At 42.1% G+C, this 26,080-nt stretch overlaps 1 protein-coding gene across 4 annotated transcripts in view; it reads right to left on the bottom strand.

The window, feature by feature from the left end:
• The window catches only part of atosb (atos homolog b), a 158,633-nt gene that overhangs the window by 117,923 nt on the left and 14,630 nt on the right, over positions 1-26,080 (bottom strand). Inside the window, exon 1 of one of the 4 annotated variants that reach the window (XM_069924278.1) lies at positions 9,507-9,529. The exons of the other annotated variants lie outside the window; for them this stretch is intronic. The gene's annotated coding sequence lies outside the window, so the exon portion shown is untranslated. Of the gene's footprint in view, positions 1-9,506; positions 9,530-26,080 lie in introns of those variants that run through there. 4 annotated transcript variants of the gene reach the window in all.

Genomic DNA, 26,080 nt, shown 5'->3' on the forward strand with positions numbered 1-26,080 from the left:
TTTATTTGCCCATTTCTATTCATAACAATGGATTGGATGTTAAGGAATGAAAATGAAAATAATTCCAAATTTTCCATTTAGTATTGAATTACTTTGGGAAAACCCTTAACCCATGTCCTCTGGTTTGTATCTCACCTACCCTTAGTGGAAAAAGTCTATCTACATTTACTCTGTCGATCCCCCTCATAATTTTTATACCTCTATCTAATCTCCCCTCATTCTTCTATGCTCCAGGGAATAAAAGTCCTAACCTGTTGAGCCTTTCCCTGTAATTCAGTTCCTGAAGACCGGAACATCCGAGTAAATCTTCTCTCCCCTCTTTCTATCTTATTGATATTTTTCCTGTAGTTAGGTAACAAAAACTGCTCACAATACTCCAAATTTGGCCTCACCAATGTCTTATACAACTTTACCATAATATCTCAACTCCTATACTCAACACTTTGATTTATGAAGACCAATATGACAAAAGCTCTCTTTACAACTCTATCCAGTTAAAATGCCACTTTCAGGGAATTATATATTTGCATTCCCAGATCCCTCTGGTCTATTGCACTCATCAGTGCCCTACCATTTACCATGCATGTCCTTTCTTGGTTTATCCTTCCAAAATGCAACACCTCACACTTGCCTGCATTAAATTCCATCTGCCATTTTTCATCCCATTTTTCCACTTGGTCCAGATTCCTCTGCAATCTTTGAAACCCTTCCTCGCTGTCCATAACACTTCCAATCCTAGTGTCATCTGCAAACTTGCTGATCCAATTTACCAAATTATCATCTAGATCAGGGGTGTCAAACTCAAATTCACGGAGGGCCAAAATTAAAAACTTGGACTAAGTCGAGGGCCGAACTAAATATTTATTGAAAATTTTCAACAACATCTGCATGTTTTCTCTTCTTTCAACATATGTAATGTTAAACTTTTTCTTATTAAAATAAATGTTTAATAATAGTTTTGGATAAACTCTTTCCAGAAGCATTAACAAATGAGAAATAAAATATTCATTAAATAATATTTCTCTATAGAGGATTTGTCAAATGTTGTTAGTGTGCTGTCGAATAGTAAAATCTGAGGGCTATTGAGAATGTGGGAGAATAACATGATTCCTGAAACAATCCAATGGGTGACTGATTGTGGGCATGAACTCTAGCAGGGTAATTTGCCATGCCCTTTTTCCATTGGTACAGATATCCTTTGATTTACACACTTTTCAAGTTTTATGCCTAATGAGCTTGTATCCAGGTGCAGGACCATTTTTAACCAGGAATATATTTATCACTGTGACATGAAACTATTGGAAGATCGTTTTATCCTGAGATTAAAGTTCATAATCCTTACTCAGGCCTGTGTGCGGGAGGGCGGGGTTTGCGGGCGATCGGGTTGGACAATGACAGTGCGGGGGCATCGGCTCTCGCTGCAGGGCGGCATCTCGGCGGATCAGCGGCCCCGTCACCGTGAGTCGCGGGTCGGCCTGCGGCAGGGAGGGGGAGTGGACAACGGTCCTGGCGAGGTCAGGCCCCCCCTGAGTTTCTGCAGGACACCCCTTGACCTGCTGAGTTTCTCCCAGACCTCCCTTGACCTGCTGAGTTTCTCCCAGACCTCCCTTGACCTGCTGAGTTTCTGCCAGACCCTCCTTGACCTGCTGAGTTTCTCCCGGACCCCCCTTGACCTGCTGAGTTTCTCCCGGACCTCCATTGGCCTGCTGAGTTTCTACCGGACCCCCCTTGACCTGCCGAGTTTCTCCCGGACCCCTCCCCCTTGACCTACTGAGTTTCTCTCGGACCCCCCTTTGACCTGCTAGGTTTCTCCCGGACCCCCCTTGACCTGCTGAGTTTCTCCCGGACCTCCCTTGACCTGCTGAGTTTCTCCCGGACCCCCCTTGACCTGCTGAGTTTCTCCCGGACCCCTCCCCCTTGACCTGCTGAGTTTCTCTCGGACCCCCCTTTGACCTGCTGAGTTTCTCCCGGATCCCCCTTTGACCTGCTGAGTTTCTCCCGGATCCCCCTTTGACCTGCTGAGTTTCTCCCGGACCCACCTTGACCTGCTGAGTTTCTCCCGGACCTCCCTTGACCTGCTGAGTTTCTCCCGGACCTCCCTTGACCTGCTGAGTTTCTCCCGGACCCCCCTTGACCTGCTGAGTTTCTCCCGGAGCCCCCTTGACCTGCTGAGTTTCTCCCGGACCTCCCTTGACCTGCTGAGTTTCTCTCGGACCCCCCTTTGACCTGCTGAGTTTCTCCCGGATCCCCCTTTGACCTGCTGAGTTTCTCCCGGACCCCCCTTAACCTGCTGAGTTTCTCCCGGACCTCCCTTGACCTGCTGAGTTTCTCCCGGACCCCCCTTGACCTGCTGAGTTTCTCCCGGAGCCCCCTTGACCTGCTGAGTTTCTCCCGGACCTCCCTTGACCTGCTGAGTTTCTCTCGGACCCCCCTTTGACCTGCTGAGTTTCTCCCGGATCCCCCTTTGACCTGCTGAGTTTCTCCCAGACCTCCCTTGACCTGCTGAGTTTCTGCCAGACCCTCCTTGACCTGCTGAGTTTCTCCCGGACCCCCCTTGACCTGCTGAGTTTCTCCCGGACCTCCATTGGCCTGCTGAGTTTCTCCCGGACCCCCCTTGACCTGCTGAGTTTCTCCCGGACCCCTCCCCCTTGACCTACTGAGTTTCTCTCGGACCCCCCTTTGACCTGCTGAGTTTCTCCCGGACCCCCCTTGACCTGCTGAGTTTCTCCCGGACCTCCCTTGACCTGCTGAGTTTCTCCCGGACCCCCCTTGACCTGCTGAGTTTCTCCCGGACCCCTCCCCCTTGACCTGCTGAGTTTCTCTCGGACCCCCCTTTGACCTGCTGAGTTTCTCCCGGATCCCCCTTTGACCTGCTGAGTTTCTCCCGGATCCCCCTTTGACCTGCTGAGTTTCTCCCGGACCCACCTTGACCTGCTGAGTTTCTCCCGGACCTCCCTTAACCTGCTGAGTTTCTCTCGGACCCCCCTTGACCTGCTGAGTTTCTCCCGGACCTCCCTTGACCTGCTGAGTTTCTCCCGGACCCCCCTTGACCTGCTGAGTTTCTCCCGGAGCCCCCTTGACCTGCTGAGTTTCTCCCGGACCTCCCTTGACCTGCTGAGTTTCTCTCGGACCCCCCTTTGACCTGCTGAGTTTCTCCCGGATCCCCCTTTGACCTGCTGAGTTTCTCCCGGACCCCCCTTAACCTGCTGAGTTTCTCCCGGACCTCCCTTGACCTGCTGAGTTTCTCCCGGACCCCCCCTTGACCTGCTGAGTTTCTCCCAGACCCCCCTTGACCTGCTGAGTTTCTTCCGGACCCCCCTTGACCTGCTGAGTTTCTCCCAGACCTCCCTTGACCTGCTGAGTTTCTCCCGGACCCCCCTTGACCTGCTGAGTTTCTCCCGGACCCCCTTTTCTTTCCGTGCCGGTGTCCCAGGACCTTTCCAGGGCAGTCTCCGCGCTCAGGACCGCGCTGGGATCCCGGTCAGCGATGGAGGAGCAGGTGAGCGCGGCTAATCCCGATCCAGCCCACGCCACTCCTGAGATTGCCGGGGGTTCCACCCTACCTGCCCGACCAGCCTCGCTCTCCACGTGTACTCCGGGCACCCGCCGCTGGTCCGGTGGGAAGGCGCAGGGCGGCTGGTGGACGGCGCCACCATCACCCGGCGGGGAGCCCCAATCTTCCCTCCGGCGTCCCGACTCCATCTGCAGCTCCAAGAAACGCTGTGCCACTGGGGTTCCGGGCGCTGGGAAGCGGCCTTGGCTTCCCCTGACACCGGCCAGGCCGCGCTGTGGTGGGGGGGTGGGTGGGCGGGGGGACACGACAGCGTGTTTATAAAACCACCCACCACTACTTTTCAAGGACCATGATTTTTCTCTCTCTCTCTCTCACCCTGGGACACAGCGGTTACTGTGCATGCGCTATACTAGCGCGGCGGCCAGCGGGCCACCTCTAATACATTTTTGATATGATCTTGCGGGCCAAATATAATTATATCGCGGGCCAAATTTGGCCCACGGGCCAGAGTTTGACATGTGTGATCTAGATCATTGATATAGATGACAAACAACAATAGTCCCAGCAGTGATCCTTGTGGCACACCACTAGTCTCAGGCATCATCCAGCATTACTCTCTGTCTTCTCCCGTCCAGCCCTTGTCGAATCCAGTTTACTACTTCACCATGAATAATGAATGTTATGAATATTTCTGACAAACCTCCATGTAGACAACATCCACAGCCTTTCCTTCATCAATCTTTCCTCATAACCTCCTCAACCTACCAAGGCTAAACACAACCTACCAAGCACTAAGTCATATTGACTATCCCTAATTAGTTCTTAACTATGCAAATAATTGTATTTCCAATCTCTTATAACACCTTCCAATAAGTTACCTACTACTGCCGTCAGGCTAACTGGCCTATAATTTCCAGGGTTACTTTTGGAGCCGTTTTAAAACAAAGGTATAACAGAGCTACCATCCAATCCTCCAGCATCACACCCATGGCTAAAGATATTTTAAATATTTCTGCCAGAGTCCCTGCAATTTATACACTAGCCTCCCTGAAGATCCAAGGGAATATCTTGTCAGGCCCTGGGGATTTGTCCACCTTATTGCTTTAAGACAGCAAACACCTCCTCCTCTTTAATCTGTATAGGTTCCATGACCTCATTGATTATTTTCCTTACTCCCCACCACTTTGTGACCATGTCCTGAGTGAATATTGATAAAAGAAAATAATTTAAGTTCTCCCAAATCGCTTTTGGCTCCATACATATCTGACCATTTTGATCTTCAAGGGGACCATTTTGTCCTTTACTATCCTTTTGCTCTTAACATATCTGTAGAAACCCTTAGGAATTTCCTTCATATTGTCTACCAAAGCAACTTCATGTATTCTTTTAGCCTTTCTGATTTCTTTCTTGAGGTTTTTCTTGCATTTTTATACTCAACTAACTCATTACCTCCGTGATGCTTATACCTGCTATATATCTGTCTCTTCTTTTGAACCAGATCCCCAATATCCCTCAAAAACCAAGGTTTCCTGTGTCTGCTAACTTTGTATTTCATCCCGATAGGAACATACAAACTCTGTCCTCTCAAAGTTTCACCTTTTAAGGTCTTCCACTTACCTCGCACAATTGCCCGAAAACAACTTATCCCGATCCACTTATTCCTGATCCTTTCTCATTCCTCAAAATTGATCTTTCTTACTTGTGGTATGAAGGAACACACCCTCCCCACCTCTCCACCAAATCTCAAGGCTACCATTTGTTAGAGATATATTTTATTCAACACCTCAGGAGGAAGACAGGAAGAAGCCGCAAAAAGACCAGGCCCATGAGACTGGGACATAAGGACAGATAATAGAAGATGTTCCACAGTACAATGAGCAGACCTAGCAGTGGGGGCAGCAGGCAATAGGGAGAAGTAAAGTATCCCACAATAGGCATCAATTTTACATTGGAAATCATAATAATTTCCAGAATTACATGGCATTTATAGTATCAATCAAATTATTTCACAGTTATGTACTCCACTACAGTGATGGTACAATTTATAATGGAAAAAACATTACTTGGTGTTCAAGAATAATCGAGGTTTTCCTCAAGCACATTGACATAAAAAGCTATAGCAGGTTATGCAGCAATGACTAAAGCTTCCACACCAATATTATTCATATGTGTGTTCTGACTGTTATGTGTCCACAATAAGAATGCAATAAACATAACTAGTGCCTTGTAAATAATCTGTGACAAGAAATGTAATGTTCCACAAATAGAAAACAATGACATTACTTTTTAAATTTACACAGCTCCTTCTGTTTGAAAATCCTGCAGGTGGATTTCATTGTCCAAGTCCAACATTATCCCCTTTGTAGATGCAATACTTACATGAGAGAGGTGCTCCCTTTGAATTTGAATCTCAAATGCTTTAGGCAGCCCACAAAAAAATGTTCCTGCCCGCATCTCCTCATTACACATTCCTGTCATCTATTTTTCTGATCCCTTGAATTACAAGTATCTGGTGGTGGTTGTGGGACCAAGAGATAAGAATCATCATCACTCCCCTCTTCTTCCTTTCCCTGTATCCTTCACTTCTCCATCACCTATACCACTGTTCCAATAAATTCTGTTAAAATGAAGAGGGAACGGGGCAAAAATGAAACAAAAGATCATTACATGTGTCAGCAAAACAAAACACCTTCTTGGTGATGCATTGGTACTCAGTAATGAAGATGCTTATTGCAGAACAATTCAAAGTGGACCTAGTAACAAAAATGAAATGATTTTCATAACAACATCTGACAAGTTTATTTTATTGCCTCTGCCTGTGAGGTGATTTGTTCCTAACTTTCAAACTACAAAGAGGATTTTCTCCTTCAACCGAGTGAGACTGAATTTGGAAAGGCCCTCCTACAATGTGGATGACTCCTCCCCACTCCTTGTTGGAGATGACGAACACAAGATACTGAAAAAGGTCACAATCTACGGAGACTTCAGCAAGTCTCACTCCTGGAGGAGACCCACTTTTTACTAAGTACTTTCACTGGGCCTGGCAGGTCTTCTGAATCACTTGTTCACAGAACCTTCCTCTGGCATGCATTTGACTGACATCCTTCATTCAAATGCATCAGTACTTTCCTTCTCTCACCTTCACAGCATCTGTAATGTGTTACTACTCTATGATCCTTTCAGAAACTGTGCAAGTCATGTTTTACCACTTCTTTCCTGTGGAAACCACCTTATGTTGCCGTGAGATTGTTTTTGGTCAATGTTTGAAAAGGCAAGGAAAAAAATGCAAGGATGTTTTTGATTAATTGTCACATTAAACCTTGTACAATGAAAATGTTTCTTCTATGAGCAGACTAACAGGTTATCTTTAACATCCAGACAGCTGGGTCAAGACTGCATCTTAAAGGTGAAGGATCGCCATGAATAAAAGATCAATTAGCACCAAGCAAGGGCAGCATGATATCATTGTTCATTCTGGAATCCAATGGTTGCAAGGAAGAAACTGTCTTTAAGCCTGTTGGTGTGTACCTTTACACACTTAAGCTTTGTCCCCAATGGTAGGAGAGAGGAGAGTATGTATGGGGTGCGATTTCAGACTCGATGATTACACTCATTGCTCCATTCTGTGAAGCTGCTGGAATGAATCAGTGAAATCTTTGTGCAAGCGATACTTTCCTAATGGTTCTTAGTAGCTTATTTGTCCAAGGTGCAACTTGCTGTTGATGGGATGACCTTTTAGCATGTGAGAAGTACATGACTGGAAAATCATGGTTTTAAATACAGGAAAAACTACCTTTGTCCATTTTATAGATAATATAATTGACAGACAAATTGCATAGATTGGAGTAAATAGACATGGAGATAAATTAATTCTTTGTTCTTTGATGAATATTAGATTTTAGAAGTTTTTTGTGCTTGCTTCCATTCAAGCAAGCAGTTGGTACACCATCAGAGTCTTGATTTCTAGGTGGCGCAGAGCATTGAGTGAGAAACTCATCATTTAAGTTCTCTATCAACAACCTTAATGCTCGGATAGCAAGTTCAATTCACTTTGAGTTAAATGTTGGCTTCTATTCGAGGATAGTTGATGGGAGATTTAGAATGCCATTAAAGGCTGGAAAAATTACATTTGGTAGATTGCAGTCAAGAAATAATCACAGTGTTTAACACTTGATTCTCAGCTTGAGGGAAAGGCTGTAGACTCAGAAGCAGTATTTCACAAGCAGATTTTTGAAGAGTGATCCTGGCAACTGACGAAAGCATTGCAGATTGACAGAATACAAAATGCCACTGTGACTGCATTTTATTCAGTGACTCACATTCATATGGTGTGGTCAACCTCGCAAATATTTAAGTCATTTGATCTACTTGCTTCATTTGTAATGACTGGATTCAATCATGTTCTTTGTGTACCAATTGTCTGCCATTTCACAGTGCTGATACCCTAAAGGTTCTCCATTTTAGTCAGGAATATCTTGCTCTTTTTAACCTCACAAGAAATATCTACATTCTGATGGATGATCATGGACGATGCATCCATGAAAGATAATCTGGCAAGAACAAGGTCAAAGTTTATTCCTTACAACCTGCAACAAACTCAGTCTGGTAGCCACACCATCAAGATTCAGACAGATCAGCCATTATTGGTGCTACTGAGGCACAGGGTGATGGATGATGATGTCCCAAGACAGAGTCCATTCCACACCTTTGCCTCCATCAGTGCTTTGCATTGTTTAATATGTAAATTGGGAAATAGCACTTTACAAGACATGTACAGGCCATTAAGACCAAGATTCCTGTCCCAAATTAACTAATCCCATCTGCCTGCATGTGGGATGACTGACTTTATCACGAAATGCATAGATAATTGTGTTCCTACTGAGACTATCCAGGCACATCCAAACCAAAAGTCATAGATGAACAAAGAGATCTGTAAACTGTTGAAGACCAGATCTGTGCCGTTCAGATCAGGAGATTCAGAAGTATTACGAAACATCAAGTACAACCTCTGGAAGATCATCACCCAAAGCAAAAAGACGATTCTGAACCAAGCTAGACTCTCAGACGAACCCATAGCAGTTGTATATGCCATCACATCCAATAAACCGAAACAAAATAATCACATCGATTGAAATGCATCAGAATCTGGACAAGCTGAATGATTTCAATGTTCAATTAAAAAGGGAAAAACCAATGATGCCCCCTTGAGAGCTACCACAGCACTTAGCAACTCTGTGTTCTCAGATTCTGAGGCTTGAGTGATAAAAAGGGTGAATCCTCCAAAAGCATCTGGCCTAGATGGTGTACCTAGTCACTTGCTTTAAACCTGTGTGATCCAGCTGCTTGGAGTTTTTTCCAGACATTTTCAACCTCTCGCTGCCATGGACCGAGGTCTTGATCTGCTTCAAATGGACATCCATTGTATCAATGTCCAGGAAATACAAGGTGACTTGCCTCATTGACTTGCGGCTGTTGGCATTCAAAGTTAACAGCGATGAAGTGCTTTGGAGGATAGTTATGGAGATCAATTCCTGTCTCAGGAAAGACTAAGATTTACTTCAATCCACCTATCGTCACAATACCAGATGTCATCTCGCTGGCCCTCAATGATACATTAGATCACCTGGTCCACAACAACACCTATGTCAGGCTGTTGTTCATTGACTACAGCTCAACATTCAATACTATCATACCAGCAAAACATATGATTAAACTAAGGGATCAAGGACTCCATTCATCCCTCTAGAAATGAACTGATGACTTCCTCAAAAGCAACATGTCCTCCTTGGTGACCATCGAAGGCTTAGTTCCCTGTACACTTGTAACTGCACAGCCAAGTTCAACTTCAAAGAAATCTATAACTTAACAACGACAACACCAATATTGGCTGACTCACTAGAAATGATGAGACAGAATGCAGGATAGAGATGGATAACCAAAACAAGGGAGCTTAATGCAGATTTTAAGAAGAGGAAGTTAAGAGACCACAAACCTGTCCATGTTGATGGGATAGAGGTAGAGTACCTTCAAGTTTCTGAGTCCATATATTGTAAGACCTCTCCTGGAGCCAGCACATCAAAGCAACCGTGAAGAAGGTGCAACAATATCTCTACTTTCCAAGAAGGCTAAGGAAATTTGGCATGCTGCCATGTATTTAATCAAACTTCTCCAGGAGTACAGTGGGAAGTATACTGACTGGTTGCATCATGGCCTAGTTGGTAATTTGAGTGCCCACGAATACAGAAGGCTGCAGAAGGTAGCAAACATAGTCAAGTCCATCACAGGCTCCAATGTCCCATCTATGGAAGACATCTATGTGAGTTATGCCTCAAGAAAGCAACCAACATCAGAAAGGATCCCCATCACGCTGGTCACAATCTCTTCTCACTGCCATCTTTGGGAAGAAGGTACAGAAGTCTGAGTCCAGTATCTCTAGGTTCAAGAACAGTTTTATTCAAACAGCTATCAGGATATTCAACCTCCCCTAAATAAATTAATCATAAACTATTCAACTATCACAAAAAATGGTTATTATAATTATAATTATATATTACTATTATAATCCCGCTTTGAGTTTCTTGCACAATGGCAACTGTGAATATTTATTATCAACACTTTATGTGGTAATTTAATGTATACCATTGTGGATTTTTTTTAAATGAAGTACCTGTTTGGCTGCCGCATGTAGGAATTTTGCGCCTCTGAATGTTGAATAATGTATATGAAAATAAACATTTTATCAAGGGGTGTATCCCTCTATTCCCTCCATTTCATGTGCCTCGGCATCACTTATATATACATTGTTATCGTATCCACTTCCACCACTTCCTCAGCTGTGCATTCCTGGCACCTACCACTCACAGGGGGGAAAAAGTTCTTGTACATCTCTTTTAAACTATCCTGCCCCACTTTAAATCTATGCTCTAGTAATTGATAGTTCCCACACTGGGAAAAAGACCATCTACCCAATCTATACCTTTCATTGATTTATATACAGTACTTATATCAGATCACTCTTCAATCCCTGATATGCCACAGAAAACAATCCAAGTTTGTCCAACCTCTCTTAATAGCTCATACAGTATTATTTAATGAAGACAACATCCTGGTAAACCTGTTCTACACCCTCTTCAAAGCCTCCACATCCTTCCTGTCATGTGTCCACCAGAACCGTGCACAATACGTAAAATGTGACAGTTGCAACATGACTTACCAATTTTTATACCCAATGTCCCAACATCAGCTTCACCACCCTGTCTACCCAAAGATTCACCTGTTCATCACTGTTCCTATGGGTCCTGTTATTTACTGTATAATATCAACTGTAAACAAGGTTTACAGTGAATGCTAACACTGAGGCCCAACACAACTTGACAGCACCTCATCTTCCATTTGGATACAATGCAGGCATCTGGACTTCATATTTAATTCCACAACTTCAGTTTATCTTTATTGTTGTCTGTATCTGCATGTGATATTGACTCAATTTATTTGCTGTAACCTCTATGTTTTTAAACACACCATTTGCATGATTTTTCCCTTATGAAGAGCCTCTGATATGCTGGCATTGGTCATTCACACTGAAACGACCAAAACCTGCAATTTTACGTATCAGTCTGCCTTTTCATACAGCATACCGGCATTCCGCGAACAAAAGGGATAGGACATGTAACTCAATAGTGTTAGCATCTGCATCTGATGTCATGTATAGCATACCGTATTTGATGGCATGTTAGACCTACTTGATTTTCCCAAAAAATGACTCAGAAATATTCCCCTGGTTTTATGTGCCAAGCTGAAATTAAACTTATAATTGTGAGTAATGCCAACAGCGATGCTGTCAGTCCCCGCACTTGTCATTGTTGTGTTGAGAAAGTGTCAGGTCCGTGAGAGACAAGTCTGGACACAAGGGTTTGCCATCAAATGTTACTTTTATTAACACACAACCTTTAATAGAAGACCATTGGAAAATCATAGCGAGAACTAAAGCACACACGCACACAATTAATAAAAGTGTGGGAAAATTGTAGCGGGAATAAAGCGCACACACACACCCACAAAACTTATGAAAGAGGGTGGGGAAATTCATGCACAAAGTATAAAGGAGTGTAGGAAAATACACACACAATTTTATAAAACATTAGCACACAATTTATAAAAGAGTGTGGGAAAATCTACTGCAAGTATTGATCAAAAGAAGTGGATTTCAAACTTTTTCTTTCCACCTACATACCACCTTAAGTAATCCCTTAGTAATCACAGCTACCTCCCATTAGGGGCTAGTGGCAAGCAGTAGGTGGGAAAGCGGGGCAGTGGGCTTCAAACTGTTCAAACTGAGGGCAAATTCACGCACCAGCTGGCTGACAATCTGGCAGACCAAGTGTCAAATCTAGGGTTAGGGTTCAGGTTAGTTGCTTAATATGCGGGCAGCAGGAATGATCATCCCTCTTCTGTTCACTGGTCTCCTCGCTCAGAGGTTCTGCGTCACTGTAAACTGCCACTTTTGGTTGGCCCATTCTTTCATTACCCTGTGCCTATTTCTAGCTCTTGGTGGGATCAGTGCCTTATTTCCTTTCCGCTACTTGTACATTTTGATATGTCCTGGGGTAAGTTTATTGTCTGTCTAGTGGGTGACCTTATAGTCACACCTTAGGGTTAGGGTTAGGTGAGCGATTTGGTATAGGGTTAGGGTAAGGGCTATGGTTGGGGTTTAGGTTAGGGTTAGAGTTAGTGGCCCACAGCAACAGAGAGCAGGCAGCGGATCGCCAGGACAATGTGGGTCAGTGGCTGCAGAACAGAGCAGGCAGCACTAAAAAAATTATGGTACATAATATACTAAGAAAATTACGGTTCACAATACACATCATGACCTGAATTGGTTCCAGAAGGCCTGCAAGTGCAGTTTACACTGCAGGCATTTCAGGAAAATTACTCAGGGTCGAGATGAAAAAAAATACGGGAATGGAATGGCAGCCCCATTCTGGTTCCGTGTTTTTTTACATAGCATGCCTTCCTGGAAAAAGGGAATAATATCCCAGAATGAAGTGGCTGTGTAAAAGCATTCTCTTTTATTCTCCATTTTTCCTCCTCTGGGGGTAGCCTGACTTGAGGAATTTCTTCTTGCTCTGTGTTTCACAACTCTTTCATTCTTTTGTCTCTGTTTTTGTCACTGCAAATTAATCCTTGACTTCTATTGGACATTTGAATCTTTCCCTCATGTATTCACTTGAAATAAAGAAGCAGATATTTTCCAGATTTACAAAAGGTGAAATGAGTGGGCATAACTGTAGCAGATGGAATTCCTACAGGTTCATAAAAGTGGTCGATGTTTGGCATAGTCTCGGTGGGCCAAAGGGCCCATTTCTGTGCTATATCTTTCCATGACTCTAATCTTAAATTCTAGATGCCCACCAGTGGCAAAATTCTCATTCCATTTACCATATCATTTCCCTCAGAAATGTTTTCCTTGAAATCAAGCCAAAATAGCCCAATTTTTCTCTCAAATCAACCACTCCATCAGGAATCAACAATAATCATTTGCTGCCTTGTCTCAGATGTCTCAGTCTTCTTTTCAAAAGATCTGAACTGTATTTAGTAGTCCTTTACAGTTTTAATAATACTTCCCAAAGTTTGTGCTATATCCTTTTTGCAAAAAATGTCAACATTCCACCTGCCTTCTTATTTTCACTTCAACTGTCATCCTTTTACCTATTCAATCTTTTAACAGATTTTTATCTGCATACTGTGGTGGCTCACCCATGAAACAGGCGAACTGGCTCATGGAGTTGCTATCAAGTTCACTGTAGATCTGACTGTGAGAGCTCCATGTGCAGGGCAAGCCCACAGTCTGGCAGCTGATGTCATAGAGTTCCCAGGAGTCGTAAGCCTCATTGGGTTCCATGGAATTTAAGTGCATACAAGAGTTCTATTCAAGTCAGTTGGTTCAACTCGCTTTCAACTCTGCGTGGTTCTTTCACTCACTGTGTGCCTAGTGTGACTACATTGGTGACCCCGACAGTTCAAATGGCATTTGAATGGTGACCGACCCAAGCACACGGATGCAGTTTTACTGAAACTGCTAACATTCTGGACCTCGCAGCCCCAGGTCTGGTTTGAACAGGCTGAAGCCCAATTCCAAGTCAGACAAATCATCTCGGACACTACAAAGTACTACTATGTGGCTAGTTCACTTGACCAGGAAACAGCAGACCGCAGCATCAACTTCCTACACCATCCACCGGTTGTGGACAGGTATGAAACAATCAGGGTGCTCCTAATCCATACTCTTGGCCTCTCCCACCGTGAGTGTGAAGCGCGGTTGCTCCACATGGATGGCCTAGTCAACCGCGCTCCATCAGCCTTAATGAACGAGATGCTGGGATAGCAGATGGCCATAAGCCACATTTACTGTTAAAACACGTCTTTCTCAAGCAGATGCCAGAAATTATCCACCTCTTCATTGTTGACAATCATTTCAGTGACCCAAGCAAAAAAGTGGCCCATGCAGATATCATGTGGGAGCATGGCGGAGCCTCCATCAACCAAGATACTGTGACACGCCCCAAGACCTGGGCCTTCCACATGCCACCAACAAAGCCGGTGATGCCCGCAGCAGGGAGCAACCTCAGTTCAGACTGTTGGTGTTTTTTAACCACCAAAAGTGGGGTTCAGGATCCCACCGTTGCCACCCACCATGTTCTTTTCTGGGAAATGTCGCTAATGGCTACAGTAGCTAGCCACAGTGATAGCCTCCTTTACCTATGGGACCCACACTCCAGGTGAATGTTCCTCGTAGACCAAAGGGTGGAGGTTAGTGTCTTTCCTCCCCTCAAGCCATGGCACTTGTGCCAGAAGTCAGGACCGGCACTTACCGCTGCCAACAACAGTCGTATTTGCACATAAGGCACACGAACCATCCCACTGCAGTTCAGTTCCAGCCATTTCACCTGGTCGTTTACACTGGCAGCAGTGTCGCAGCCTTTATTGGATGCAGTATTCCTCCGGATGCACTGCCTCCTATTGGACCTCAAGGGACGGCGCCTAGTGAATGCCAAGACCTTCCAGACCTTCTCGCTCGGTGAAGACAAGTTACTAGCCCAACACCTGGACTCTGTGACTTTGTTAGACAAAGAATTTGCCAGAGTACTAGCGGAGTTCGTAACCATTATTACACCACAGTTCTCCAGAGACACCCCTAAGCATGGTGTACAGCACCATATTCCTACTCAAGGACCACTGCTACACACCCAGGCACACAGGCTCCTGCCCAACAAACTCCTCCTCGCCAGGGAGGAATTCAGGAAAATGGAGGAGATGGGGATCGTTTGGCGCTCAGATAGCCCATGGGCCTCTCTGCTGCACATGGTGCCAAAGTCGGCTGGAGGATGGAGGCCATGCAGCGAATACAGAAGGCTCAATGACACCACCACAGTAGACCACCATCCAGTGCCCCACATTCAGGACTTTATGGTGAATTTGCATGGGGCACACATCTTCTCCAAGGTCGGCCTGGTCCGCGGGTATCACCAGATTCCCTTCCACCCCAGCAATGTTCCTAAGACGGCCCTCATCACCCCATTCAGCCAATTTAAGTTCCTGGGGATGCCTTTATGACTCAAGAACGTGGCACATATGTTCCAGTGGCTCATGGACTCGGTGAGGCACTGCTTGGATTTCATCTTCAACTACTTAGATGATATTCTGATCGCCAGCCACTTGCACCAAGAGCATTTGACGCACTTGTGCCAACTCTGCTGCAGCCTGAGTGAATGTGCCCGCGAAGTGCCAGTTCGGGCTGTCGACCATTAATTTCCTTGGGCACCTCATTGACCGGCATGGAGCGGTTCCCTTGCCGGCGAAAGTCGAGGCAATATACAAGTTTGTCAGGCCCAGTACAATCAAGGCCCTACAGGAGTTCATGGACAAGATGAATTTTTACCACCGATTCCTACCATCAACAGCCCGAATTATGCGACCCCCTGTTCAGCCTGATGTCCAGCAAGGTCAAGGAAATCACCTGGTACATCCGTGGTGGATGTTCCTACAGCCCTCATGGTTGACACTTCCAATTCAGCAGTCGGTGGTGTGATAGAACAGCTAATTGAGGGTCAGTGGAAACCACTCGCATTCTTCAGCCGGCACATGCGACCCCCAGAGATGAAATACAGCGCCATCCGGCACTTTCGGTATTTCTTGGAGGGGCAGGAGTTCACAGTCTTCATGGATCACAAACCCCTCACCTTCACATTCACCAAAGTGTTGGATCCATGGTCGGCATGGCAGCAACATCACCTGTCATACATTTTGGACTATACCACCACTGTCAACATATCTCCAGTAAAAACCACATTGTGGCCAACACACTATCTCGCACCTCCATCCACTTGGTGCATTTGCAGTCACCAGAGTTGAACTACACAGCCCTCGCCAAGGCATAGCAGCTGGACGAAGAAATGCCAGCCTACTGCACCGCAGTCTCAGGCCTGCAATTTGAGGATATCCCCATTGGCCCCACAAGCAGAAAGCTCCTCTGTGACGTGTCCACTGGCCAACACCAGCCTATCATTCCAGCTGCTTGGAGGCGTCATATTCTCGACACACTACAAGGTTTGGCCCACCCATCCATTTGGGCAACCATCCAACTGGTGGTGGATAGATTTGCTTGGCCTGGCTAACATAGCAGGTTGGGCACTGGGCCAGGACATGTATGTATTGCTATACCTCCAAAGTCCAAAAGCGCATGAAGGCCCCTCCTCAACCCTTCTAAATGACACACCAGTCTCCCGGATCTAAGCACCTGTTCATCATAGTTGACAGGTTCACCAGGTGGAAAGAAGCTGTACTGCTGTACTGCTCATGGACACATCCATGGAGTTCTGTTCCAGAGCCCTCATTGCAAGCTGGGTTGCACATTTCAACCTGACTGCCAATATCACCTCAGGCAGAGGGTCACTGTTCACGTTCACCCTATTGTTAGCGCTGGCACAGCTTCTGAGAGGATAAACAGAAATACTAATAAGAAGAAACAGATTTCTTTTTCATTGGAAATCAAAGACAAGGAAATACAGCCAAATATTTATATCTAGGACTTCCAAAAATTTAGGAATTATTATATCTACATGCTGAAAAGTTGCCCTTTTTCTTAAACCTGAAAACCATGCTAGAACAATTATTATTTTAGACTGAGTTTTTTTTTTAAATCGTAACTTTTTTTAGCAGGGTTATTGGAGCAAAGGATCCATACTCCATAAGACAAATTACAAATAAATCCCTAGGGAGTGAAAATAGCAGAAATGAGAAACCACAATTGTGGAGATATTTGATTAGACGATGGCAAATTTAATGTAGCTAAAGCATGTGCAGAGACATATTTTTAAAGTTTACCTTCTCTGGGATCATTTAGTAAAACCTTAATGGGTACATTGTGATTTGAAAATTTCATGTTTCAAGTGAACAATACCAATAGCAGAAATTAAAATTCAGAAAAATCTAGGATTAACTACTCAATTACACAGCTCCTCTAAATGTCTTGATTTTTAAAAAATATATAAACTTTGTTTGTTCCCTATCTTGAAATTGTGAAATATTGACAAAAATAGAATAAACCAGCATTCCAGAGCTTATTACAAATTTTCACTTAATATCACAGTTTATAGTGCAGGCATCAGATAAGGTGGTGATTTCCAAAATTTCATTTCAACTTTATAATGTACAACCTCTTTCCTGGATATGCTACTTGAAGAACTACCCTGTTCTCAGGATGGAGGCAAGTACAAACTCTGAGATAAGAAAGCCTAATTGACCAAGAGGAGGGAACATAGGTTAAAACATTTAGCAAGGTCTTGTGCATTCAAGTTTTCAATTCCATGTACGGAAGTTCCAACAGTTCTAATCATCGAAAGATTCCCTATGAGGAGGCTGATATCAAAACTGTGTATTGCATTCTTAATGACAAAAACAAATCCAAAGGAGAAAAGTTTCCAGGACACGCACAGAGGAATTCTCATAGAAACCAACCTTGTCTCTCCCTTATACCAAGTTCGAATTTTATAGAAATTTTGTCATTTATGATTGAAAATACTGAATTAAATCTCCATTTTGTTTGTGAGCTTTAGTACAAGAACTATCCTCAGATGAAGAAATGAAGAACTGCAAAAAGGTGAGAAAAATATTAGTGACCTGTTAAAAATGTGAACAAATATACAACAAAGAATTAATATAATTTTATTAGCCAGAGCCATTTCAGGAGTATTTAGAAATGTACTAGAGTTGCTCAAAGAAATGATTTGTAACACTGTACTCTTCACTTTTAACACTATTTTCTGCATTTTTGTTGTTTTATTTTGCACTGCCTGTTTAAGGACATGCCTGTATAGCACGCAAAAAAACATTTTTTTTAAATTTAAAATTTAATTTTTAAAATAATATAGACATACAGAATGGTAACAGCCATTTTGGCTCATGAGTCCGTGCCACCAAATTTACACCCCACTAATCTACACCCCCCAGTTCGTTTTGAATGGAGGGAGGAAACTGGAGCCCCCGGAGAGCATCCACACAGACATGGGAAGAATGTACAAACTCCATACAGACAGCGTGGGCTTTGAATCCAGGACCAGTCCTAATCGCTGATGCTGTAAAGGTGTTACACTAACTGCTATGCCAACCGTGCTACCATCTCGGGACTCACTGCAATAAACAATTGAATTTTGTTTATATTATTACCAGGGGCATTTTTATGATTGGACCAAATGAGGGACTTTTATATTGTTGGACTACTGAAAGGCAGTTTTTTTCCAATAGCCTGCAGAAAATAACAGAGTAGAGGAAGGTGGTCAGGGGGCCTTATTTGGAATTCCCAGAGTCTGAAAAGGGTTTTAGATTGTTGTATTGATTTGGAATTATTATGGAAAGGAGAAAGGGAAAATAACAGAATGGATTCCTAAATATAGGGGAGAGGCAATGTTCTGATAGCCAAGAACAGGGAAGGATGCAGGTAACGTCTGTGTTTAGGAACTTGGCTAAGAAATGCAGAATGAGGCTGACAAAAAAAAATTGACAAAATATTGTTGGAGCTGATAGACAATAAAGGGGAGATGGAAGAAGAAGGAAATAAAGGGGACAGGAACCTTTTAAAAATATGCAGACCAGGCTGGGGAAATGTGCAAAATAATACGACCCACCAAATTACTTCTTGAACAACTGCAAAACTCATTTATTTAAATGTGTGTTACTAGGGATAGAATTTTCATTATATCTTCAGGAGGAGTCATTAACTGTTCACAGATTAAGAAGTTTAACCATTTATATCAGCAGAAATATACCAGCCACATATTCAAAAATTGATCAGAAAACCAATATCTCAGCCTTCCACGAGTAAGCGAAGGGCAGTGCCTCTCTCAAGTTGAAAACTAGCGGAGCCATCTTCACATCTGTAACCCCATTGTGACAACTGAAATTGTACTGGGACCAAACAACTTTTCAACAAGTTATCAAATGGATGACACACATACCAGACAGGGAGAGAGAAAAAGACTGAATTCTTGGACAGGAGCAGGGATAATTCTGAATTAAAGCTTCAATTTCAGCATTTATTAGGTTTTCTCAGCAATGAAGAAGCTGATTCTTTCCTGACTACGGTCACTAACAAATGTTGCAGGGGGACTATAAAGTAGCGACACATTGAAGAACCCATCCCACCCAAACACACTCTTTCTATGAGGGAAAATATTCAAGAGTGTAAAATTGCATACCAACAGGCTTAAAGGCACTATTTTCTTTGCAGCCATCAGGTACGTATTAATTGATCTTTTTCATGGTTCAAGTTTATTATCATTTCATTGTATAAGGACAACCCAACGAAATAGCTTTCTTCGGTCCTCGATACAAAAACAGGCAAACATACATACAGACAAATATTACATATGCAGTACGTATATACATATCTTCTTTTCTTTGGCTTGGCTTCGCGGACGAAGATTTATGGAGGGGGTAAAAAGTCCACGTCAGCTGCAGGCTCGTTTGTGGCTGACAAGTCCGATGTGGGACAGGCAGACACGATTGCAGCGGTTGCAAGGGAAAATTTGTTGGTTTGGGTTGGGTGTTGGGTTTTTCCTCCTTTGCCTTTTGTCAGTGAGGTGGACTCTGCGGTCTTCTTCAAAGGAGGTTGCAGCCCGCCAAACTGTGAGGCGCCAAGATGCACGGTTTGAGGCGTTATCAGCCCACTGGCGGTGGTCAATGTGGCAGGCACCAAGAGATTTCTTTAGGCAGTCCTTGTACCTTTTCTTTGGTGCACCTCTGTCACGGTGGCCAGTGGAGAGCTCGCCATATAACACGATCTTGGGAAGGCGATGGTCCTCCATTCTGGAGACGTGACCCATCCAGCGCAGCTGGATCTTCAGCAGCGTGGACTCGATGCTGTCGACCTCTGCCATCTCGAGTACTTCGACGTTAGGGGTGTAAGCGCTCCAATGGATGTTGAGGATGGAGCGGAGACAACGCTGGTGGAAGCGTTCTAGGAGCCGTAGGTGGTGCCGGTAGAGGACCCATGATTCGGAGCCGAACAGGAGTGTGGGTATGACAACGGCTCTGTATACGCTTATCTTTGTGAGGTTTTTCAGTTGGTTGTTTTTCCAGACTCTTTTGTGTAGTCTTCCAAAGGCGCTATTTGCCTTGGCGAGTCTGTTGTCTATCTCATTGTCGATCCTTGCATCTGATGAAATGGTGCAGCCGAGATAGGTAAACTGGTTGACCGTTTTGAGTTTTGTGTGCCCGATGGAGATGTGGGGGGGCTGGTAGTCATGGTGGGGAGCTGGCTGATGGAGGACCTCAGTTTTCTTCAGGCTGACTTCCAGGCCAAACATTTTGGCAGTTTCCGCAAAGCAGGACGTAAAGCGCTGAAGAGCTGGCTCTGAATGGGCAACTAAAGCGGCATCATCTGCAAAGAGTAGTTCACGGACAAGTTTCTCTTGTGTCTTGGTGTGAGCTTGCAGGTATTAAATCAACAGTTGTGACTCATACTCTGTTACTGGGCAGTGAACTGGAATTTATTGTCTATGTGTTGTTCAGATGGCTGGCTCCTCCCTCACCTACCCCAATATAAACCCTGGTTTTCCTGCCTTACCTCAGATTCACCCGAGGACTATTGTGCCTACTGGCCATTGATTGTAAGCGATTAAAAGCCTGTTTGTACCTCTCACTTGTCTCTGGGTGCATTCAGTCGTCTTACAAACTGTGCTCCTTTAATCCAATGTATGCATGTTAGAGTTGTCTTACTAACTGTTCACACAGGAACCTCTCTCACAAGTCCAGGTATAATGTGACAATAAACTTCAACTTAACAGCTGGGAAGCTTTTTGACCAATATCTCTGTGTCAGAAATATCAGAAGTTAACAGTGATAGACAGATATATCAGAAGTTGTGCCTCAATGGATTATTCGTGAATTGTCCCAATTGGTACAAAGCTTAGCTGTGTATTTTAAAGGGTCACATTCATGTTATGGTATTTCACCGTAGAATAAATCATTATGGTCTTCTGTAATTCATTAAATCCCTTGACTTTTGCACAACCACTGCAATTCAATTACCAACCTCCTGTAAACATAACAGTTCTACAGCTTTGTGTCCCAAATAAAAATTTTGAAAACAGACTTGCAACATTGGGAGAAGGTGTTGGCAACAATTCTCTCTCTGCCAAAGCTTTCCTATGAGTTTAAAGCCAGATATATCCCATCTGTAAGCAGGCCCAACCTTGCCTCGAGTACTTGCATTCCAATATGAGTACCAAAGGTGAGAAAGTAATTTTTGAATAAAGGTTCACTGCTCAATATCAATCCAAGGGCCAGACAGCAGTGAAGGTAGGAATGATGTGATGGACAGAAAAGTAGTAAGAACAAACAGCTCAAAAATAAATGGTCCACGGCAAATAAAAATGTCTCTATTATGGATCATGTTGAAGGTTTCTGAATTGTGAACCAACATGCCCAAAGTAAAAACATCATAATAACATGATTATGTTACTTTTACCAGACAGGGACAAACAACAGATGCCTCAACCTCTCAGTTTTCATAAACTAGTCACTTATTTACATGCATTTTACATTTTCCAGAGTTTATGGAACAATTTACCTTTACTTTCCATGGGTAAACAGCAGTTAGAATCAGGGATCATAATCAAGACTCTCATTTTAGTATTTTTAAAAAATCCATAAAGGGGCTGTGAGCAAACAGTGGCACAAATACATTTATCTGCCATTCCTCATTGCCCGTCAGATTATATTTTTGTGATAAAATGTCTTCTTGAACTTCGACAGTCTTGATGCTACTCTCACACGGATTTTGACAGGGAATTCCAGTATTTCAGTTTGTCAATAAAAAAACCACAATACATTGCCAAGTTGGGATGGTGTGCAACTTGGAAGGGAGCATACCAAGTGGGTTGAGTTCCCAAAGTCCTACTACCATAATGGTGGACATTGTGGTTATGGACATTCCAGCTAAATACAATCACTGGTAATGGTGAATCATCTACTTTCATCTATTCTTCTCTGTGCATTCGCCAAACTGCGCCTTCAGGGTGATTAGAGTAGGGATTGTAGTGGTGGTGGCAATGGATGGTACAGAAATGTCTTTTACTTTCCGATGCCTGGGTACAATTCTTCCATATCAATTAAAATGTAAGCATTGTGTTAATTTAATTTATGCTTCATTTGTGTGTTTTATGTACTGTTTTGCTACAGTATGCAAGAATTTCTTTGCATCTGTGCATTGTAAATGTCTATGATAAGAAACTCTCATTTGCATTTTGGGCCACGCTGGAGGTCTCCACTCTATGGACTTCTCAGGAAGCAGAGATGCATACAAGCAGCAGCTGAACTGTAGGCCCTGACTGACATGGCTCTTGAAAGTTTGCTGCTGCTGCTTCTTTCATCATGTAAATGTCCCTTCTGCAGAGACATTAAAGTACAGTTGAAACAAATTATACTACCAGTATTAAAACAAATACATAGTGAGCCAAAGAAAAATAAAAAGAATTAAATGTAACCAGCTTCTTAGCTTGGCATGATCATCAGTTACCACTGGACACAGTAATAAGACCAGTGGGGCGTGGCACGTGATGACTTGGGTTAGACTGCAAATCCCTACTCTCCTTGAAAAAGTTGAAAAAATGTTTAAAAAGGTTGAAAAAGTTAAGAAAAACTGAAGGAAAATGTGTCAGAAGGCTTGAAGAATAACTTAAAATGGCACCAAAGAAAGAAAAACCAGCTGTAACAGAAGAAACTGACCAAGAAAAAGAACAAGATAAAGAAAGGCCGACCTTGAAGAAGGATCCAGGAGCTGTCCCCAAGGTACTGCCCAAGGGAGACAAACCAGGGGCTGGGGAGACCTTAGACATTACTGTACGGGGTCTCCCCCGACAGTGGCCACCCGCTACAGGTGAAGAAGTGACTCTGCGCATGTGCGAGGAGAACACAAAAAAAGGAGGAAATTTTTTAAAAACTTTAGAGGCTTCCAGTTTCAGTGGACAAGAAGAATTACATTTTGAGTAAGGGACTATGGCCAAAAAGATGGGGAAAATGAAAGAGTCCTATATATCTACAGCTAAGGTGAAAAATTATATGGAGCAATCATTGATGTTATTAATGGAAGAAGTTAAAAAATGTGGAGAGAGTATAGCTGAAAATAAAAATTTCACAAAGAAGGTAGAAAAAATGATGCAGAAAGTGGACAAAAAGTTGTGGAAAATTAAAGGAAATGCATTTGAGATTCAAGGCATTAAGGGACAGATGAAGAAAGTGCAAGCTGAAGCGGCTGCAACAAAAGATCAATTAACACAAAAAATTGACATTTTAGAAAATCTTAGTAGAAGGAATAACAAAGATTGTTGGACTTAAAGAAGGTGAAAAAGGTCAAGAAATTAAGAAGTTTTTGCTGTGTTGGATTCCGAAACCACAACCAGATCAGAGACCTCATCCGATACAGGTTAAATTACTTTGTTATGAAGTAAGAGAGAAGATCTTGGAACTGGCGGATAGACAAGCAAAAGAATGACAGTCACCATTGATTTATAATGGAAATAAGATTTTCTTTTACCCTGATATAAGCTTTTATTTGTTGAAAAAATGAAAAGAGTTCAATGCAGTTAAAAATGTGCTATGGAAAAAAAGGATATGCCTTTGTTTTAAGGTATCCAGCAGTTTTGAAGGTTTTTGTTCCAGATGGGAAGAACAGGTTTTTTATAGAGCCTAATGAGGCAAAGATGTTTGTATATTCATTGCCTGAAAGGAGAGACAAGCACTCGAATGGAAACTATCACTGAATGGTTTCAGTTGTTAATACAGAAATTTTTTTTCCGAGAGAGTTTAAGGGGGAGGAGTGTTCTAGCCTATAAGTGATCTATATATAAAATTAAACGATCCATTAATGACTAAGAACGTATAGACTGAACTGTATTTTGAATGAGTTAGTTGGGAGTATGAAGCTAACTGCTGTGGAGTCATGAATGCTTATGTAGTTCCGACCACAACCCGAATAGATTAGGGCTTTAAAGATGCGATACCAACAGTGTGCGCCTTTGGGGGGCAGGGGGAGGTTCTATCTTTATTCTATTTTCTTTCTTTTCCTTTTATTTTATGCACCTAGAATAATCAAGATCATTATGAACTACATTGTTAATATTATGAGAATGGGAGGAGTGGGAAAGGAAGGATGGATGGTTGGAACATTTAACAAAGGTAATTGATAGTGGGAAATTATATGAGTATTAACATTAATGGAATATGGAACACAAAAAAAATTATTCATGTATATGAAAAAAGCAAAAGTAGATATTGCTTTTTTACAAGCAATGCATTTGGCTGAAAAAGAGCATGAAAAAATTAAAAAGGGATTGGGATGGAACTGTATTGGCACCTTCATTTAACTCAAAAGTGACAATATTAATACATAAAAATTTACCAGTTAAAATATTAGACACAACTATAGATACAGCGGGAAGGTATGTAATGATTAATTGTCAAATTTATTCAGAATGTTGAACTGTGATGAATGTGAATGTGCCTAATGTAGATGGAAAATGTATACAGGATATATTTATGCAATTATCCAATGCCAAAGAGAAAATTTTATTAGGAGGAGATTTTAATTACACTTTTGATTCAAAACTAGACAGATCAGGTGATAAAATTATAAAAAGTAGCTATAATTGCAACAGGTTTAATGAAAGATGTGGGACTGATAGATATTTTGAGAAGAACTCAAGTGTAAGGGATTTTTTAAAATATAAAACATATTCACAAATATATATGTATATAGTCTCTGCACACTTCAATCCAGAGTTCAAAAGATTGAATATCCGATCATTCTCCCCTAATTCTTTCAATTTCATTGGAGGAAGAACAAAATATAGGTTATAGATGGAGATTCAATACAATATTATTAAAGAGGAAAGAATTTTGTGACTTTATGAGACAACAGATAAAATTTATTTTAGAAACCAATGGCAACTCAGTAAAGAATAAGTTTAAGTATGGAACATTATGAAGGCATATTTAAGAGATCAAATAATGTTATACTTCTAAAATAAAGAAAGAACATATGAAAGAGGTAGACCAGTTGTAAAGAGAAATATTGAAATTAAAGAAGGAATTAACATGAGCCAATAAATAATGATAATAAAAGATTATTGGAATCAAAGAAATTGAGATGTAATACAATACAAACCTGATCTAGAAAGGGATATAATGTGAACACGACAGAACTATTATGAACTAGGTGAAAGAGCTTATAAAAGTATTAACATGGGAGTTAAAAACTGAACAAGTTTCTAGAATAATAATTGCAACAAAGAAAGAAAGTGGTCAAGTCATTTACAAGATGCAGGAAATAAATGATAATTTAATTTTTTTTATAAAAAACTGTATCAATCAGAATCTCTGAAAGATGGAAAAAATAGAGTTATTCTTTTCAATCATTACCTATCTCTATACCAGAAATGTTTTTCTGAAATTTAAATAAATATGTATGGGAATTTAAAATGCCCAGAATAGCTTTGGAAAAACTAACTTGGAAATTAAAACAAAGGGTACTGAGATTACAAATTTTTTAAATTATTATGAAGCAGCTCAATTACAATTCTTGTCCTCCTGTTATCAAATTTGCGAGAAAACAGCTTGGGTTCAGATTGAAATGAATAAAATTGGAGAAAATACTCCAGAGCAATTTTTAATATTTGTGGAATGATGAATTACTAAAAGGGAAAACAGAAGTACCGATTTAAAAACATTTATTGAAGATATGGAACAGAATCCAGGTGGCAAGAGGAATTAATAATAACCAAATACCTAAAATTATGTTAAGACAAAATCAACTTACTCCTTTTACTTTGAATAATTCTCTATTTGATAGTTGGTACAATAAAGATATACAGAGGATAAAAGATTGGTTTTTAGGATCTTTTTTTTAAACTTGTACAATTGAAAGTAAAAATTGAAAATACAATTTTTGCATATTATCAACTTAAAGGAAATTAAGTACGAATTTAAGATTTCTGGAACAAAGTGAATTTG

The sequence above is a fragment of the Narcine bancroftii genome, chromosome 3, assembly GCF_036971445.1.
Source record: "Narcine bancroftii isolate sNarBan1 chromosome 3, sNarBan1.hap1, whole genome shotgun sequence".
Lineage (NCBI taxonomy): Eukaryota > Metazoa > Chordata > Chondrichthyes > Torpediniformes > Narcinidae > Narcine > Narcine bancroftii.